Here is a 14363-nt window from a genome sequence, read left to right on the forward strand (position 1 = left end):
TACCACAAGCATGACTGTCCTCTGATTGCCAGTGCTGCCCTGAGGTTAGAAAGGCCTTCTTCACCGCTTCCACTCTATTTGATTTTTGGTTCTCTGTTTTTGTTTTTGTTTTTTTTTTTTCTTCCTCTGGGCACACAGCAGGGCATCCGCTGGTACTCGGAGGTGCCATTTTGGTTTTCTCCCCTAGAAATGGCAGGTTCCGGCCCAGGCTCCTTCTCTGCCATTCTTGCCTCCTCCATGGCAACCGGTTTCATAAGGTTTCCTGAGCATGCTCCCTCCTTCACAGACAGTTTACATCTTTCTTAACCCAAGCCCTGTCTCCAGGCAAGCAGTTCTGCCCCTCGCTTTCACAGGACACCCCATCTCGCTGGCTCCCATCAGCCTGCTCTCTGCTTCACTATCTGTCAATCTATTTTGGGTCCATTCTGCCTAGGGCTGACAGGTTTAGATTAAACATCACACACTGCAGGGTGGGGTGGGGGTGGGGGGTGGAGGTCTGGCCTGCCAAAGGCATGCATACTCTGGGTCTTTGGATGAGAGCCGAGGGTGATTTAGGCAAATCTGTGGCCAGTGAGATAGCTCGGGTCACATCAGCTGCAGCAGAGCACATAACTGCAAGCGGACCCCAGCACTTTCCCACCACCTCACCCACACGGGTGACCACAGAAGAGCCTCCTTCAACCTTCCTGTACCCCATCTCCTGTGCCTGCCCCCCCCCCAGAGACCGAGTTCTGCTTGTGAGAAAACAGCTGGATTCAGAAGCAATAAATGTACACATCTCAGAAGCAGCTAATTTCAGCCGACAATCAATGAGGCCGAATAGACCTCGAGTTTCCCCGGAGGGCCTGCCTATCAAACATGTTTGATTGGCCAGGCACGGAGGAGGTTGGCAGCCTCTGGAGTGTCGTGTGGGAGTCTGGCTGCCCAGCACGTCCATCTGTGATGTTCATACTTTCCCATGAAGAGGCTTCGTGTGGACAGGAATTAATGGTTCTGCTCAGGAAGGGCATTGCTATATGAAAGTATACAAAGAACCCAGACAAAGGCGAACAGCCTGGCTTCCAAAATCCAGAAGATAATTCCTTCAGCACTGCTGTCGGGGGAGGGGGGTAGGGGGTGGGGGGGGGGTGCGCTGGCCTGGCCGGCACAACAGCCCCAGGGTAAGAGCTTCCAGCCAGACCTGTCTTTTCTCTTGCCCTGTTCACTCCTGCGCTGCTCTGAGAATGTGAAGCCAGGCACAAGGCCCCCGGGCTCCTATCATCCCAGGATCAAGCAGACAGGTTCCTTAATCTGGGGAGGGGTGGAAACGAGATAGTATGTGCAGAAACTTGGTAAAATCAGCATCTTTATAGACGCGTTGCTGACCTCTCTCTACCCAGTGTAGTTTTCTTATTAACTTGTGAACTCTATTCACTTAGCAAGCAGTTACCCACACCAGGATGTGTAACGGGGGTGTGATCTTGGGTCTGTTTGTGCTCCCCTCTCTAGTAACCCCTCACCTCCCAATATACAGGAGGTGCCTGTGACACCCTTCCACAGGTCAGAACAGAGACTCAGAGCCCACCCAAGCTTGGATGTCAGAGCAGACCCTGAGTCTCAAGGCAAACTAGGACCACACACCTTTTCTCCATCCATCTCCTGCCCATCTTCTTCCTAAATTAAAAAAGCTAGATTTGCTATTTTTATTTATGTGTGTGTGTGTATGCATGCGTGTGCATGTGTGAGTTAATGGGCGTGATAAATGAGTTCTTTATCATTTATTATCAAGCAGAATCCATGCACAAATATTGAAGGACGAATGGGGAACCTGAACTGAGTCACAAGCCACTGCTTACACTCTTACAAGTCACCACTTGCTCCTCACTGGAAAGGGCTGCCTCTCCCTGGGTCCCATCCATCCCCAATGAAAACCTCGCCTCTTGGACCAAAACGCTCCTCTCAATTGGCTAGTGGACCAGTGACAGAATTCCCACAGCATAGGTGCCCAAGGAGGCCAGGAGAGGGCGCTAGACACTCTGGAAATAGAGTTACTGACGTTTGTAAACCACCTGATGAGGGTGCTGGGAACCGAACCCAGGTCCTCTGCGAGAACAGTTAAGCACTTTAATGGCTGAGTAACCTCTCCAGCCCTGTACAGCACTTCTCAGTGCTGGGAATGCCAGCTTATACTCCACTCCAGTCTCTTCTGTGAGAGCATCAACGTACTTTAGAGAGCTCTTTGAAGAAATAAAGTGGAATCCTAAAGAGAAAGTAGTTTGTTTATTTTCTAGTTGGAGTCTTACCCTGTTGTACATCTGGCCTCAGATTCTTAGGCTCGTGGTTCCCCTGTCTCCGCCTCCCAAGTGGCTATGACTTTGTTTTCTTATATTTTCTCAGTGTCCCCCATTTCCTGGACGTTGCTTCCCTGTGTGTGTCTGTAAGTATTCCTGTGGATACTCAAGGCACACCAGCATTGCCAATGACCCACTGAGGCCTTGAAGTCACTGTGACACTTGACATTGAAATCATGCAACAGTTAACACATTTTCAGCCAAGCACCTCATTCCTTCACTCACTCATTTGACAAACATGATTTTCAAAAGATTTATTTATTTATGTATACAAGTGTTGTGTCTTTCCATACATCTGCCCTACAGAAGAGGGCATCAGATCCCATTATAGATGGTCCTGAGCCACCATGTGGGTGCTGGGAACTGAACTTAGCTCCCCTGGAAGAAAAACCAGGGCTCTTAACCTCTGAACCATCTCTCCAGCTCCAACAAACATGGGCTTTTAATTCCATGTGAGACACCAAAGACACAGAAGTGGGTATAAGAGGTGGGTGCTGTGGGATGGTCTGTATGTCAAGTATGTTGCTGATTGGTCAATAAATAAATCACTGATTGGCCAGTGGCCAGGCAGGAAGTATAGGCGGGACAAGGAGGAGAATAAAGCTGGGAAGTGGAAGGCTGAGTCAGAGAGACACTGCCAGCCGCCACGATGACAAACAGCATGTGAAGATGCCGGTAAGCCACGAGCCACATGACAAGGTATAGATTTATAGAAATGGATTAATTTAAGCTGTAAGAACAGTTAGCAAGAAGCCTGCCACGGTCATACAGTTTGTAAGCAATATAAGTCTCTGTGTTTACTTGGTTGGGTCTGAGTGGCTGTGGGACTGGCAGGTAAGAGAGATTTGTCCTGACTGTGGGCCAGGCAGGAAAACTCTAGCTACAGGTGGGTTGTCACTTGACTAGTGGAATGAGGTGTTCCTCTTGTGTGATTACATAGACTGTGGTTTGGAAGGGAAAAAGAATTGTTTATTTAGGCCAGGTTGGTGGGCAGGCATGTGTGTGCATATGCATGCACGCATGTGTGTATCTGTTTGCATCTATGTGCACGTGTGTGCCTCTGTGTGCACTGTGAACAATTGATAGTACAAGAAAATTGTACACTATTTTGAAAATCCATCTCACCAAGAATGCATGTCTTAATTGCTTATTTGGCAATTCAAGTGTCGCCTCATTATTTCTCTGGCAATAATGTTATTACTAGAACAACAACAACAACAAAACTTCTCGAAAGCCATGTCTACAACAAGAACACTGAAAATTAACAACAGCAATAGCAAATTCCAAAGGAAATCAGGCTTTTAACACATGCATTTATATTTGTTTATTAAGTATATAACACCAAACACTTAAAAAACCATCTTGTTACTATTCCTTTGGGGTAATCTTCTGCAAAGGGTATACCGTCTGAAAACTGTTGAAAAATGAGTCTGTCAAAATCGAGGCCAAAGATGGCTTCTGCCATCCACAGGTCTCCCCCTTCATGCAGGAGATCTGAGATACTGGGCAATGGGAGAAACCCCTTCCCAAGCACCCCAGTGTCTGTTACGCACCCAGTGCACTGTTAAGATTCCCTCAGTGGTAGCAGCAAGAACCTCCTTCCCTTGCTGGAGAGGTTAAAGAATGAGGAGCCCAGGGCTGTTTGTCCGGGTACACACAACACAGACCTTAAAGGCCCCGCCATGCACAGCTGCTCTGTTTTTACGGGACCTTGTGAAAAATGAAGGTGGCAGGACCCCGTTCAAAACTTGTGAGGAATTAAAAGAAGGTGACTTCAGGGCATGACACCAGCACTCGCTCTTCTGAGTGGGAGGCTCTGAACCCTTTGTCCTGGACAGACAGACAGCGGACATTGGGACATCCTCTTCCTGACCCCATATCTTGAGCTCTGCCACACACCTGCTCGTGTCCTGGGCTCCAGATTGACCCATCTGCCTAACCTCAGGATAGCCTTCTCTCCCTTCCCTCCCGCTCCCCTTTTCCATGCTTCCTCTTCTCCTGCCATTCTCCCTCTCCCTCCCCATCTCCCTGTCTCTCCCTTTCTGATCCAACATTGGGACAGTTGGAAGATCCATGACCTAACAAACCTCTGGACTTAAACCCTATGCCTATTTCAAGACCAGTTCTAACCTCCTTATATCTCTTTCGGAAAATCCCATGAACACTAAGCTTTATTCTATTTGATATTAAAATGGATGGCTACTCCCCAGTGTCCCAGGGGTCCTGCAGGTGCGACACAGTGGCCCTGTGGGATGGCCGGGCCACGCTCAGAAGGTCAAGAAAGGTCCAGAAAGACAGTGATGTCCCCCAACTCCCCCAGCTGCGTTCTACTGTCCTTTTGAATTAAGGGGTGGGTTCCTCAATTTTCCAAACGCCCTTGTACCTGCTCTTCACTTTGGTGGGAATACTCCACAGAGCTCTTCTGGACCCACAGAGAGGACAGAAGTCTGAGGATGAAGATGTCCCCAAGGGCTTGGGGCCGAGTCAACCACAGCACTACGTGAACCATCTCTGTGAGCCTCGCCAGCACGTGCTCAACCAGAAGAGGAAATGTTCTGCACATCTCTTGGCCTGCCTTTGTGGAAACCGCTTTGACATAGTTCTCATCTAGCAGAGTAACCCAATGACTCACAAAAGAGTCTATTCATGGACCTTTCTTCAGAGAACTCAGTGAAATGACTCACACATCTATTTACTAGACTTGATTGGGAATGTTAGGTAAAATCCTTTCCCCCGGGAACAGGAAGTTTTTGATGTTTCTTACCCAGAGGACATGGGGACATGATCGCAGCAGGAAGGCTGACTTTCTCAGTAAGGGATGCTAGCAGGGTCACCAGAGAGAACTTTCTGGAAGCAGGGTTACTAGCTTCTGTGTTGGGCAGCTTTCTGTCGCCAGAGCAAGCACTGACAACCAACTCCTGAGGAGAGAAGATCCATCATGGCTCGTGATTCTGTGAGGGCCAGCCCATACTCAACCTGTCAGCTCTGTTGCTTCGAAGAGGAGGCGGCAGGCAGCAGGCATGTCGCAGCAGGATGCACAGCCCAGCAGAGCCCAGCAGCAAAAAAAGGGAGAAGCAAAGGGTCCCCCAACCCCTCCCCCTCCCTTCCTATCCGCTTCTGTTTTGAAACAGGGTCTCCTTGTATAGCCTAGGCTAGCCCGGAGTTCACAATCCTCCTGCCTCACTCTCCCAAACTCTGGGATTACAGGTGTGTGCCGTCACACTCAGCTGCACACTCGCTCCTGAAGACATACTCCCAGTGACCTAAAGACTTCCTCCTAGGCCCCAACTCTTAAATGGAACTGGAGCCCAATCTTTAATATACGGATCTTTGGGGAACATTCTAGATTCAAGCTATAACAGGTTTTAGAAGGCACATTGGGCTATTTTAATGATCAAAAGCAATGGCAGGCAAGGATGGATGGACAGTGTTTTCTTTGTAAATATATATTTTTTTAAGTTTTAAAGATTTACTTTTTTTGTTTTTTCTTTTTCTTTTTTTTTTTTTTTTTTTCTTCGAGACAGGGTTTCTCTGTGTAGCTTTGCGCCTTTTCCTGGAGCTCACTTGGTAGCCCAGGCTGGCCTCGAACTCACAGAGATCCGCCTGGCTCTGCCTCCCGAGTGCTGGGATTAAAGGCGTGCGCCACCACCGCCCGGCCTGTTTTTGCTTTTCAAGACAGAGTTTCTCTGTGTAACAGCCCTAGCTGTCCTGAAATTAGCTCTGTAGACCGGGCTGACTTTGAACTCACAGAGATCTGCACTTATTTTTATTTTATGTGTATGAGTGTTTTGCCTGCATACATGTAAGCAAGTGCACCACATACATGCCACATACCAGAAGAGAACATTGATCCCCTAGAGCTGAGTTAAGGGCAGTTGTGAGCTGTCATGTGGGTGCTGGGAACCGAACCCAGGACCTGTGCCAGAGCAGCAAGTGCTTTTAAATTCTGAGCCATCTCTCCAGGGCCCTGTTGTGAATATTTAGGAAAGACTAAGAGAAGAACGCATCACAGGGGACATTATTAATCCAAGGCTTACCCTCAGAGTCTTGGGAACTTGGGCCTGTCACTTTCCTCTTTGGGGACACTCAGGCATAGCCTGTCAATGCGAAGCACAGGAAGGTGGAGTGCGATCAGTGCCACTGTGAGCCTTGCCCATGGCACAATGGCAGGACACCCGTCCACTCACTGTACACAGCAGAAGCCTCCAAACCCCAGCATGCTCCCAGCCGTCCTGGCCACACATGTCCCTGCTGCCGGCTCTGCCTCTCCCCACTCCCTGAAATCCCGGATCAGCTCCCGTTCTATTTTTAGAGGAAGAAAGAATCTAAATGTTCTGGCTGGCTTTCACCTTTAGGCCTCCGACACACTGCTCCTCAGTGTCTGGGCATGTCCACTCCCCGCCCTTGGCCCCTGTCTCTCAGCCCAAGCCTCCTGCACCGCCTAGGTCTGCTCCAGCCGCACTGTTTCTCCAAGAAACATTCCACGGCTCTCTTGTCCAAAGCCTCACTTACTTGACCCCCACAGCACAAAGCCGAAACACAGGAGGAAGCTTGTATGGAAGGACCAGTCCTTCCACACACCACAGAACGAAGCCGGAAGTCAGCACGTGGCTCTCCACTGGCCAGGGGGCCTGCCTCTGTGACTGTATGTTACCATCATGTCCCTCTTCCCGTGAAGGGACTCACCATGTGGTGGTAACTGTCTGGGGTCTGTCTATGCTCTCCTTGCCCCGTGAGCCCACCATAGACCCTGGGACCTCAGTCTCCCCAGTGCATACACTGCTCGGCGCAGGCTAAGCGCTCAGATTACTTTCTTTCTTGTGCTGACTCGGTTTCTGCCAACGTGACACAAGCTAAAGTCCTTTGGGAAGAGAGAAGAACAGTTGAGTGAATGTCCCCTTTAGACTGACTGGTGGTCAAGCCTGTGGTGCGTTTTCTTCATTGATGGTTGATGTGAGAGGGTCCAGCTCACTGTGGGTGGGGCCATCCCTGGGCAGGTGGTCCTGGGTTCTATAAGAAAGCAGGATGTGCAAACCACAGGAGCAAGCCAGTAAGCAGCACTCATCCATGGCCTCTGCATCAGCTCCTGCCTCCAGGTTCCTGCCCCTGTTTGAGTTCCTGCCTTGGTGTCCCTCAATGGACTGCGACCCAGGATATGTAAGCCAAATAAACCCTCTCCTTCCCAAGCTTCTTTTGGTCATGGTGTTTTGTCACAGCAATAGAAACACTAAGCCGTATCCAGACTGGCACTATGGTGTGTTCTGTAGTCCCAGCGACTCAGAAGACTGAGGCAGGAGGATGGCTTGAGCTCAGAGTTCTAAGCCAAATTAGGCAACATAGTACCAGCCCATCTCACAAAAAGAAAAGGAAAAAGATTTGCTGGTTAAGTCAACAAAAGAAAGATATGAAGCTGTGTGCTCCTGTTACATTGTGTTAGATCGAGATGGTAAATCCTGCAACCTACAACCATTTCCCCCAAATTGTACACTTGTCTGCGAAGGAGGGACTGAGCTAGACCTCTGTGGGGCTGTAGGAAATCCATGGGCTGACGTGGGTGGGAAGATCATAAATCTTCAGGAGTGCTTGCAAAGTTTTGGTGTTGCATCCAGCTAGAGGTGAGAGATGATGGAGAGGTTTACATATTTCCATTGGTGTCTACTCATCATGAGAAAACGAATCTTCGCCCTGAAATAGTGGTAGTTAGAGCACCCTGGGAAGAGCATCCAGCACCACTGGGAGATGCTAGGAGGATGAAAATTCTCACCTCCCAGCTCGATACGCTACTGCATGAAAACTGTCCGCAAGGCCTCACAAGCTGCCTGGAGAAGCCCGGCAGATGTTTCTGTTTTGTACACATCTGGGGATACCTACAGATCAGAAATAGAAAGAGTTTCTAATCTGCAGAGGTAAGAAATGGTGACAAGGAGGGAAGGGACATACATGATCAAAGCATATTTTTTTTTAAAGATTTATTTATTTATTATGTACACAGGAGAGGGTGCCATATCTCATTACAGATGGTTGTGAGCCACCATGTGGGTGCTGGGAATTGAACTCAGGACCTCGGGAAGAGCGGTCAGTGCTCTTAACCTCTGAGCCATCTCTCCAGCCCTAAGCAGGCAAGCCCGTGGGGCATTTTCTTTTTCTTTTTCTTTTTTTTTTTTTTTGGAGCTGAGGATCGAACCCAGGGCCTTGCGCTTGCTAGGCAAGTGCTCTACCACTGAGCTAAATCCCCAACGATCAAAGCATATTTTATGAAAAGAAGTTGTAATAAAAATAAATAGTGAAAACAAAGGGTCTCATACATGTGCTATTTTAATTTTAAAAAACGGAGACAAGCCAGGCCATGGTGGCACACTCCATGTGGGTGCTGGGAATCAGCCCTGGGTCCTCTGCAAGAGCAGCCAGCGCTCTAACCACTGGGCCACCTCTCCAGCCTAATAACGATAATAATAATAATAATAATAATAGACATTATTATGCTTGGAGACAGACTTTTGTGTTTAGCCCAGACTAGCCTCAAACTCCCAAACCCTCCTGCTTCAGTCACCCAGGTGCTGGGGTTAATAAGAATGACCCACCATACAGGCTCTGAACTCAGCCTATAGTAAATAATCCTCTTTGCAGGATGCCTGGGCAGCCCTCACTCAGTCACTTTCCATCAGTCCCCAGCCTCCAACACTGCCACGCTGCAGCCTCAATGCAAGTATTGAAAGCCACGGAGGGTTTTCCAGTCCTGTGAAGACACAGGTGAGTCCACAGTCAGGAGCCAACAAGGTGGGGATGCTTGTGTGCCATTATCAACTACCTCACGCCAAAGGCGTTTGGCTCACTCGAACCGTGTGTGTGTGTGTGTGTGTGTGTGTGTGTGTGTGTGTGTGTGTATGTGTGTGTGTGTGTGTGTGTGTGTGTATGTGTGTGTGTGTGTGTGTGTGTGTGTATGTGTGTGTGTGTGTGTGTATGTGTGTGTGTGTGTGGCCCGGGCAAAGACCACAAGGTAAACAGCAGGCTTTGTGAATGAGATTGCCAGGAGCCCCCCAGCAGTCCCGGGGGTCTGCAGAAGTCAGCTGAGGAGCAGCCTCCACAGCACCAAAGGAGAGAGCTGTCAGTTCAGACCAATGCACCCCTGCAATCTCAGCACTTCAGAGCCAGAGGCAGGAGGATCTCAAGTTTGAGGTCAGCCTGGGTTGCTTGGAGACCATCTCAAAAGCATACCAAGTAAAAAAGTTGAAATGCCCTCGAAAGTTTTATTTTAGTAAATAAATGCTGCTTGTCTGTGTGATGCCTCAATGCAGGGATGCATCATGGGAGGAGAGGGCAGCCAAGTTCGCATGTGTAGCTCCTTGGATATTTATCATTTCCTTTGTGGTGAAACCGTTGAATCTTCTCTTTTGACTATTTCTCAAAGGCTGACACACAGGGGCTGGAAAGATGGCTCAGTGGTTAAGAGTGCCAGCTTTGACTCCGATTTGTTTCCCAGACACACAACAGTGGGTAACACCAGTTCAGGGAATCACGCATCCTCTTCTGGCCTCCGCGGGCACCATGCATAAGACATGACAACCGCGCATATGTGCGCGCGCACACACACACACACACACACACACACACACACACGAAATAAATAAATTTTAAGACATATTTAAAAAGATGACCTGAAAATGACTGTCTTTTACATATAATCACCTGAAACCTGTCACTACAAGGAGGATGTACATGAAACCTATCCACACTGAGGCGTCACCTCACACTGTTAGGGATCCCACATCTTAACACAGCTGGAATCAGCTAGGATTTCTCCGCAGCTGGTGAGGACAATGAGGGAGTGAGGACTCTTGGGGAGAACTTCACTTCCAGGTTAAATCAAAGGAAAAAGCTCTAACTTAGGACAGGTCCAGTTCTTAGAATTCGGGGGCAGTGATGCTGGACTGTTATTCAGTTTCTTTGAGACGGTTTCTCTGTCATTCAAACAAGGCTAACAAGGTTCCTTCACTGAGTTGTTGAGAAGGTAATACAAAGTCATCTGTGGGACACAGGCCACTTCAATATGAAATGTCGCCCCCAGGCTCGTATGCTAGGGGCTTGGTTGCCAGCTGGTAGGTTTTGGGAGAAAGTGACTACATCATGGGGACTCTCTGACTTCATCAATGGGTTAATCTGAGGTTATGAAATCGGACTAGATACTAAATTTTACCAAAACCCAGAACTCCCCTTATCTTACTGTGGTCTGGATAATCTCCTTCGCACCGTGTACATGGAGACATTCAGCGAAGTGTTCCTCTGCAAGGACTAAGGAAGTAGGAACTCTGCAAGCTGTTCCTCACTGGAGGAAGTGGGCCTTCCGCGGTGTGCCTTAGGAGCTTCTACCTGGCCCTGGTCTTGTCTGTTACTCTCTCCTTCCTATCTGCCATGAGGCCAGTGGCCTCTGTCACATGCTTTCACTGTCACAGTCCTCTGCCTTCCCGTGGGTCCAGATTCATGGATCCAAGACCTGTGGACTGGAACCTCTGATATCATGAGCCAAATCCATCCACCCACCCATCCACCTACCCACCCACCCACCCATCCATCCACCCATCCATCCACCCACCCACCCATCCATCCACCCACCCACTTATCCATCCACCCATCCATCCATCCACCCACGCATCCACCCACCTACCCACCCACCCATCCACCCACCCACCCATCCATCCACCCATCCATCCACCCACCCACCCATCCATCCACCCATCCATCCATCCACCTACCTACCCATCCATCCATCCATCCATCCATCCACCCACCCATCCACCCACACACCCACCCATCCATCCATTCATCCACCCATTCATCCACCCATCCACCCATCCACCTACCCATCCATCTACCCACCCATCCACCCAGCCAGCCAGCCACCCATCCATCCATCCATCCATCCATCCATCCATCTATCCATCCATGCATCCATCCATCATCCATCCATCCATCCATACATACATCTATCCATCCTTCATTGACTTTCTGTTAAGCATTTTGTCACAGAGATAAAAGATCCAACAGCTTAGTTCTCCATAATCTTCAGATCTCTTCATAGTCCCTCTTCTTTCTAATGTAGGATATTAAAAGTTAAAATTCATTTGTCTTTCTTTATCTCTACTAAACACTTCTGGGGCACTGTGAACTGTTAAACTATATAGGAAATGGAGCATCTCTTTATCCTACAGTGAGTCTAGACAATTTACCTGCCTTTGTTTGTCCCTGTAGCACCCTTGGATGCCCTGCTCTTCTTACTCCCATTCTTTCGAGCATTAAGTTACCCTCTCTGTATCATGCTTGTAAAATTCTGTCCACAGGCCTGAAGTTTCTCCCAACTTCTGGTGGCACAGATCCAAGCAAGCAGCCTGATAAGCTTGTCCCTTGGGAGATCCCACCGTATTTCAGTAAGCATGCTGGTGTTCGTTTATTCACTCAGCAAGTATGTCTGAGATTTGGGGTGTGTGTGTGTGTGTGTGTGTGTGTGTGTGTGTGTGTAGCCAAATCCTGAGCAGAGACACATGGCTTTTAGCTCAATTAGAGAGAGTGTAAAGCACAAAGGGGGAGCCGGGCAGTGGTGGCGCACGCCTTTAATCCCAGCACTCGGGAGGCAGAGCCAGGCGGATCTCTGTGAGTTCGAGGCCAGCCTGGGCTACCAAGTGAGTTCCAGGAAAGGCACCAAAGCTACACAGAGAAACCCTGTCTCGAAAAACCAAAAAAAAAAAAAAAAAAAAAAAAGCACAAAGGGGTTCTCGTGCCGGAAAGAGATGGACAGGGTTGTCATGGTGCAGGGTGTTCTCGAAAGGGTCCGGGGGACAGAACAGCTAGCAGTTGCCCCGGAATAGAAGGAGAGAGTCGCACCTGACCTGTGAGGCCCTGGGCCACATCACAGGGCTGGCTGCCTCCAGACTTGTGGGTAGAGAACCCACCAGGAATTCTTGGCTCTCTACAAACTGAACATGGAGCAATCACGGTTTGGTGCAGCCAGGCAGCAGAACAGGAGTGGAAAGAATGTCCTACCAGGACAGAGTTGACCAGGGCTCCGGTTTCCTGCAGGATCCAGCTATCCCGAAAAACGGGGAGCCCAAGGCACCCTGTGGCCTGCCACACTTGTGTGTGTGTGTGTGTGGGTTGCTGCAGACAGGCACTCCTCAACATTCTGTGTCCACGTGGGCATGTGGCATCTCGCATCACACAGATACACCATGAAACATCCAGGAGATGAGCGATCCAGCACCCCCGCAAAAAGAGTGGCTGAGGACAGCCAGGGGAAGAACGAGCAGATAAACATGTAAACAGTCGGGTAGAATACCACAGCAGCTTCCCAAAACAATTCCTTGCCAAGTCTGTTCCAATAGCACCATTTCCATGGTCACTTGGCAACATGACACAGTAAAGAAAACACAGTCTCGGAGCCAGACGCTCCCACACACAATCATTTTGGAGAATTTGGACAAGTCACCTACCCTCCCTGGATTTTGATATTATAATCTGGAAGCCAGGGGCCCAGAGGGACTTAATATATGGAATGTGAAGGGCTTATTTAAAAAAAAAAATGTTGTCAGTCTTTTTAAAGTTGAATGAATTTTGTCTTCTCCCATTTTCCCCCTCGTGTGTGTGTGTGTGTGTGTGTGTGTGTGTGTGTGTATGTGTGTGTGTATGCGCGTGCATGCATATGGATGCCTCTGTGGGTGCATGTGGAGGTCAGAGGTCAATATCAGGTGTCCTCCTTGATAACGCTCCATCTTATTTTTTGAGACAAGGTCTCTCACTGAACCTAGATCCTAACAACTCTGCTGGATAGGCTAGCCAGTGAGCTCCAGAGACCCACTTGCTTCGGCCCAGCCAGCCTGATACAAACTGCTGTACCTGGCTTTTATGTGAGTGCTGGGAACACAAACCCAGGTCTTCACATTTGCATAGCGGGCATTCTACCGGCTGAGGCATCTCTCCGGGCTCCATCCACTCCCTCCCTTCTCATTCTATATCAGGTTCCCTAACCGATCCTTGGTGGCCATTCTCTCCCCTCCCTTCCCCTTCTTTGCCCATCTTACTAGTCAGGGCTCTTTAAAGGAGCGGAACTAATAGAAAGAAAACATCTATTAAAGGAGGGTTCATTCGAGTGGTCCAGGTAAGCAGACAACGTTTGTCTCACACTGGAGAGGCTGAGAACGCAGCGGCTGCTCAGTCCACGAGGCTGGATGGCTCAGCAGGCCCACTCTCACACTGGAGGATCCCCGGAGAGCTGCTGGTCTTCAGTCTGCACTGGAAGTCTGAAGAAGCTGGTTCTAACATCAGCGGAGGAACGCTACAGTACAGCAGCAGCAGGGTAGACGGAGCTGTCAGCGCGAGTGAGGGCAAGCAGGCGAAAGGCAAACGCTTCCTTCTTCCGTGTGCTTTGATGCAGACTGCTCCAGAAGCTGTGGCCCACAGTCAGGCGGGTCTTCCTGCTTCGGATGATCTGATCAACACAAACCCTCCCAGGAGTGCCCAGCCCGTGTTTTAGTTGATTCCAGACGACAAAGGAGATTAGCCATCACACCTCCCCTGCCTGCCTCTCCTGTCTTCTTTTCCCCATTGCCCTTCCTAACATGTCTTCTCTGCCTCGCAAGGAGCCGAGCAGCGGTGGGGATTCTCACCTGTCCCCACCCTGAGCCCGGGAGAAGGCTCCTGTGGACACACGTTTTCCACACCAGCTGGAGGGGGCTTCTTGCATGCCAGCTCACTGTCTACACGTTTCTGTGGCACCAGCCATGTTCTGCTGGACAGAGTCTCATTCTATAGCACAGGCCTGGACTGAACTCATGACCCCCTGCCTCAGCACCACTCTGTTGGATTATAGGCATGTATCACCCTACCTGGCTCGTTACCCTGAGCCTTCCAGGAATGGATCCCCTAAAGGAACCTCATCACTATGAATGCCTCAGCTGCAGGCTGGTTAATCAGGGAAAACCAACTCAGGCAACAGGAGAGGAGTCCAGAGGTCTACACCACCCCAAGCCGGCTCTGTCACCTGTT

This window comes from Peromyscus eremicus, chromosome 23 (assembly GCF_949786415.1).
Source record: "Peromyscus eremicus chromosome 23, PerEre_H2_v1, whole genome shotgun sequence".
In the NCBI taxonomy this organism is placed as follows: domain Eukaryota; kingdom Metazoa; phylum Chordata; class Mammalia; order Rodentia; family Cricetidae; genus Peromyscus; species Peromyscus eremicus.